Here is a 6,795-nt window from a genome sequence, read left to right on the forward strand (position 1 = left end):
GGAATATTCAGTATATGTGTGTTCTATTCATTATTGAAAATGGAGTACTGACATCTTCTATTGTATTGCTATTTTTCCTTTCAGTTCCATCAGTGTTTGCTTTATATATTTAGGTGCTCTGATGTTGAGTGTATATATGTTTATACTTGTGTTATCTTCCTGATGAATTGACTCTCTTATCATATGACCTTCTTTGTCTCTTGGGATGGTTTTTTATTTAAAGTCTATATTGTCTGATAGTATGGCCACAACTGTGCTCTTTTGGTTGCTATCTGCATGGAGTATATTTTCCTGTTCCTTCACTTTTAGCCTGTGTGTCCTTAAATCTAAAGTGAGTCTCTTGTAGATAGCATATAGTTGGATCTTATTTTTAAAATTAATTCAGCCACTATATGTCTTTTGATTAGGGAGTTTACTGCATTTACATTAAATTATTGATAGGGAAAGACTTACTAGTTCCATTTTGTTAATTGTTTTCTTTCTTACAGTTCTTTCGTCCCTTTTCTCCTCTCTTGCTGTCTTCCTTTGTAATTTGTTGATTTTGCTTTGATCCTTCATTTTTTTTTCTTTTTCTTTTGTGTATCTTCTATAGGTATTTTCTTTGTGGTTACCAAAGTCTTACATAAAACAACTTATAGCTACAGCAAAAGCAATTTAAAAAATAGACAAACAGGACTGCATCAAACTAAAAAGGTTTTGCACAGCAAAGGAAACAGTTAAGAGAATGAACTGGTAATCTATGGAATAGGAGAAAATATTTGTAAACCATGTATCTAATGAGGGGTTAATATCCAAAGTATATAAGGAACACCTGCAAATCAACAGCCAAAAGAAAAAAAAGAAAAAAAAAATCCCCAAAACAAAAAGCAAATAACCTGGTTAAAACATGGGTAAAAGACTTAAATGAACATTTCTTAAAACATACAAATGTGTAAGGTGCTGTATATGAAGAGATACTCAATATCGCCAGTCATCAGGAAAATGCAAATCAAAACCACAATGACTTACCACTTCATATCTGTTAGGATGGCTGATATCAAAACAAAACAAACTGTAACAGGTGTTGGAGAGGATGTGGAGAAATTAGAACCCTGTACACTGTAGATGGGCATGTAAAATAGTGTAGCCGTTGTGGAAAATAGTATGGAGATTCCTAAAAAAAAAATAATAGAATTACCATATGATCCCACTTCTGGGTGCATATCCAAAGGAAATGAAATCAGAATCTTGAGGAGATCCCATGTTCACAATAGCATTAATCACAATAGCCAAGATACATAAACAAGATGTATAAACATTGATAGATGAATGGATAAAGAAAATGTAGTATATACATACAATGGAATATTATTCCACCTTAAGGAGGTCCTGGTGTATGTGACAACATGGATGACCCTGTAAGACATTAAAATAATCCAGTCACAGAAGGACAAATACTGAATGATTTCACTTACGTGAAATATCTAAAAATAGTCAAATTCAGAAAACAGAGAGTAGAGTGGTGATTGCCAAGGACTGGGAGGAAGGGGGAATTGGGAATTGATGTTACATAGGTATCACAGGCAAAGCAGGTAGTTCAATATTAGGAAATTTATGAATAAGTTTTTACATTAGTAGATCTAATGGAGAAGTCATAATTCATTAAGCTCCAAAAAGTATTTGGGAATTAAAAAATCTGTAATTAAAAATATTTCTTTAGAAGAATATTTCTTTACAGTAGAATAATACCTCAAATATGATAAAGAATATGTATTTGAAATTTGCAATCAGCATAATAAAGGCAAATACTTTTGTTATGCATATAAAACATTTGTGAGAGAAGTCATATAATGTGGTGGAGTAGGGAACTCTAGGGTTCTTACAAAAACACCTAGTTAGCTTCCAGAAACTATCACAATTAATTTTTATAGAACTCTGGAATTTAGTTAACATTAAAAAAACAGGAAAAGTAAGGAGCTGTAGCACTGCAGAAAAACACGATGGCACCTTAAATTGCTCACCTACCATTCCTTGTGCCTAGATTAATAATGGCTTTGAAAACGGCAGCTTACACTCATGGTGCAGGCTGTTAGCACCGGAAGGGTTAGTACAGATCTTGCTCTCAAAAGATTGTGATTGTTTTAACCTGTCTGAAGTCTCTGAAGGACTGGTATAGAGCTTCCTTTTGTTTTACACAACTCAGAGCTTTCTGGGGACTGGGGTGGCTTATCCGTCATCACGTGTCAAAAGTATTTAAAAGCCAGAGTATCAACTGTAGAAGTCTGAGTCGGGATAAAAATTAGGACAATGAATAGGTAGACAAAAAGCCAGGAAGGAACAGTTGAAAAGGAGATACAGGGTGGTATAAGGACTTTTAAATGCTTTTGTATATGCTGAGAAATTGAGAATGCTATGTACATGCCTAGGATTAGACAACTCCTCACAGAAGGCTTGAGAAGACCCTAAGCTTTCACCACTAGCTGACCTTCCGGCTCTGCCTAACTAAGTAGGATGTGAAGGTTAAGATAGAATTGTAAACAGTCTGGCTAAGTTTTCATGAAATGCCGCAACACAGAGCAAAAAAGACTGGGAGTGGTTTTTTTTTCTTTCCTATTACCTTTTTTCTTTCCTTGGCTGCAGGTGTTTAAGGAAACGGTCAAACAGTAGTTGACCCTGAAGCTAAGTGAGCACAGACTTCACTTCCATGTACAACAAAGAATGTAAACTTTATGAAATAGTCAGTAAACAACACTTACAACAAGCAGTAACAGCAAACTCCAGGGAAGGGGGAGAATTCCAGTATCCAGAGTTGTCACATTATAATATTCAATATGTCCAGTTTTCAACAAATTATAAGGCATGCAAAGAAATAAAGAAGTGGAGAAATTAGTGAAACTATCCCTGAGGAAGCCCACCTGAAATGTACTCAATGAGCTAAACAAAACCATCAGCAAAGAACTAAAGGGAACCAAGAAAAGGATTTCTCACCAAAAAGAAATATCAACAAAGAGAAATTATAAAAAGGAAACAAATATAAATTCTGCAGCTGAAAAGCACAGTAACAAAAATTCATTAGAGGGGTTCAATAGGTGATTTGAGTAGTCTGAACAAAGAATCAGTGAACTTGAAGAAAGGTCAGTTGATGTATTCATTCGAGGAGCAGAAAGAGAAAAGAATAAAGAAAATGAACAGGGCTATGGGACATCCCCAAGCATACCAACATATGCATTATGGGATTCTTAGAGGGAAGAGAGAGAGAGACAGAGAGAGAGAGAGCAAAAGGGGCAGAAATAACATTTGAAGAAATAATGGTTGAAAACTTCCCTAATTTGATGAAAAATGAACTCCAAATGGGTTAAACTCAGAGACCCACACCATGACCTATTATAGTCAAATTGTTAAATACTTAGCATAGTTACTGGTTCTATTAGTAGAAATATACTTTCCGTAATGAAGTCAGCTTTAACAGATTTTTTTTAAACAAGTGTTTCCAAAAGCTTATTGATTTTAAGTAAGTTTTGTGTCACATGGTAATATATTTCTTTTATTTGTAGAAAGTAAATTTTTACTTTTTAGTGCTTGTTGACTCTTTGTGTGTGTGTGTGTGTGTGTGTGTCTGTGTATTGGTTTACGTGATGGTGAAGAACTACTTATTTCTTTTTTGGTTTGTTATATGAGGTCTTTGACATTGTTTGTGACAGGGTCTTGCTCCGTCACCCAGGCTGGAGTGTAGTAGCTATATCATAGCTCACTGCAACGTCCGCCTCCCGAGCTCAAGCTGTCTTTCCACCTCAGTCTCTCAAAGTGCTGGTATTACAGGCTTGAGCCACTGCACCTGGCTGATGTGTCATTAAGCTGGACAATGAAAGAATAATATAACCTGATAAAACTCATGTAGATTTGTTGAGAAGAGAGAATTAATTTTAATTGTGAAATAGTCTCTGGAAATCAGTAAAAGACGTATTTTAGCTAACCAGTAATTTCATAACTTTATCTCAGTATAATTTACTGTAATACATAAGGTTTGCCCACTTAAAGTGTATAGTTTGTTTACAGAATTTTACAATAACATAATTTTAGAACTTTGTTGTCATTCTCCCCTCTTCCCCAATTCCCTAGCCCTAGGCAAACACCAGTTCACTTTCTCTCCCTATGGATTTGCCAATTCTGAACATTTTATGTAAATAGAATTGTAATATATGATCTTTTGTGACTGCCTTCTTTTACGTAGCATAATGTTTTCAAGAGTCATTCATGTTATGTTGTAACATGAATCAGTACTTCATCCCTTTTTATTGCCAAATTATATTTCATTGTGTAGATATTTTGTTTACTCATTAGTTGGTAGACATTTGGATTTTCCACTCTGGCCATTGTGAATAGTGCTGCTATGAACATAGTAAGTGTTTATGTGTTAGAGTGGATGTTTCATTTCTCTTGGGTATATACCTAACAGTAGAATTACTGGGACATATGGTAACTCCATGTTTAACATGTTGAGGAACTTCTAAACTTTTTTCTGAAGTAGCTACACTATTTACATTCCCACAAGCAGTGTATGAGGGTTTCAGTTTCTCCATATCCTTTCCAACATTTGTCATTTTCTGTCTTTTTGATTATAGCCTGATGTTAAGGGTATTTATTGTGATTTTTTACCTAGTTCTAACAACTAATGGTGTTGAACATCTTTTCACGTGATTATTGGTCATTTATCTTTTCTGATGAAATACCTATTGAAATTCTTTACCCATTTATAAATTTATCACTTTACAAATTTGTTGAATTGCAAGCATTCTTTTTATATTCTGGATATTAGGCCATTAGCAGATTTATGGACTTACCAATATATTCTCCCATTCTGTAGGCTTTTTCACTTTCTTAATGGCGACCTGTGATACACAAAAGTTTTAAATTCTCATGAACTCTAACTTATCAGACTTTTATTCTTTGCACTTTTGGTGACATATCTAAGAAATCAGTGCATAACCCAGGGTCACAAAGATTTAGTGTTTTCTTCTGAGATACTTAGTTTTGGTTTTTATGTTTAGATCTGTGGTTCTATTTGAGGCAATTAAATTTTTATTTTTATTTTTTTTAAATTGTGATAAAATATACATAAAATTTATCATCTTAACCATTGTTAAGTATATGGTTCAGTGGCATTAAGTACATTCATGTTGTTGTTTAAACAATCTCTATACTTTTTAAATCTTGTAATACTGAAACTCTATATCCATTAAACAACAAGTCCTCATTTTCGCCTTTCCCTTAGCCCCTAGCAACCACTATTCTACTTTCTGTCTCTGTGAATTTGGCTACTCTAAGTACCTTATAGTAGCGGAATCACACAGTATGTGTCTTTTTGCCACTGGCTTATTTCATTCAGTAGTATATTCTTAAAATTCACCCATGTTGTACTATATGTCAGAATTTCCTTCTTTTTTAAGACTATATTATTCCATTGTGTGTGTATGCTACATTTTGTTTATCCATTCATCTGTTGATAGACACTTGAGTTGCTTCTGCCATTTGGCTATTGTGAATAATGCTGCTGTGAACATGCTTGTTATAATTATCACTTCAAGATCCTGCTTTCACTTCTTTTGGGTATAGACCCAGAAGTGGAATTGCTGGATCATATAGTCATTCTATTTTTAAGTTTTTGAGGAAGCCCCATGCTGTTTTCCATAGGGGCTACACTTTACATTCCCACCAGCGGTGTTCAAGGGTACTAATTTCTCCACATCCTTGCCAATACTTGTTATTGTCTGGTTTTTTTTTTTTTTTTCCTTCTTAATAATGGCTATTCTAACAGGTCTGAAGTGATGTCTCATTGTGGTGGTGATTTTCATTTCCCTTATGATTAGTAATATTGAGCTTGTTTTCATTTTTGGTTAGTCAGTTGTATACCTTCTCTGGAGAAAAGTCTATTATTTTTGCCTATCTTTGAATCAGGTTTTGTTGTTGTTCTTGAGTTGTAAGCGTCCTTTATATGTTCTGGATATTAACCTTATATCAGATACAGTGAGTTTTTGCCTCACATCTTTGTTGAGTTCTTGGAAACTGTGACTTGTAAGTGAAGTGATGTATAGCATAGCAAAACAAACTGATATAGGTTAATTGATAAAACAAGAGTTAAGCTCCTATGGTATTCAGTATATTGTTTCACTTAAAGATGCAGTTTCTAAGTACCTATTGATGATGTTAAGTGAAGACTTATTGTACATGATTAGCAAATATTTTCTCCCATTTTCTAGGTTACCTTTTCACTCTGTTGATGGTGTCCTTTGGTGAACAGAAGTTTTAAATTTTGATTTAGTCCAATTTATTGACTTTTACTTTTGTTGCCTTTCTCCTTTGAGTCAGTTTTTGTGTATGGCATGCAAGTTCATCTTGGCATATAGATATTGAGTTGTTTCAGCACTGTTGAAAAGACTTCTTTCCCCATTAAATTTTCATGACCTCTTTGTTGAAAATCAATTTACCATAAATGTTAGCGTTTATTTCTGGACTGTCAGTTCTATGTCATTGATCTACATGACTGTCCTTATGCCAGTACTGCACTGTCTTGATTGTTGTAGCTTTGTAGTAAGTTTTGAAATCGGAAAGAGTGAGTCCTCCAACAATGTCATTTTCAAGATTATTTTGGCTATTCTGGGGTTACAATCTGCTTGTCAATTATTGAAAAAAAAAAAAGCTAGGCTTTTAATAAGAGTTGAATCTCTAGATTACTATGGGAAATATTACCACTTGAATCTCTAGATTAGTTTAGGAGGTATTAATCTTTCAGTCCATAAAAATGGGCCAGTTTTCTAG

At 34.1% G+C, this 6,795-nt stretch overlaps 1 protein-coding gene across 1 annotated transcript in view; it reads left to right on the forward strand.

Annotated features, from left to right (window-relative positions):
• The window catches only part of ALMS1 (Alstrom syndrome protein 1), a 249,438-nt gene that overhangs the window by 102,181 nt on the left and 140,462 nt on the right, over window positions 1–6,795 (forward strand). The window lies entirely within an intron of this gene.

The sequence above is a fragment of the Mandrillus leucophaeus genome, unplaced genomic scaffold (genome assembly GCF_000951045.1).
Source record: "Mandrillus leucophaeus isolate KB7577 unplaced genomic scaffold, Mleu.le_1.0 Scaffold216, whole genome shotgun sequence".
Taxonomy (NCBI): Eukaryota; Metazoa; Chordata; class Mammalia; order Primates; family Cercopithecidae; genus Mandrillus; species Mandrillus leucophaeus.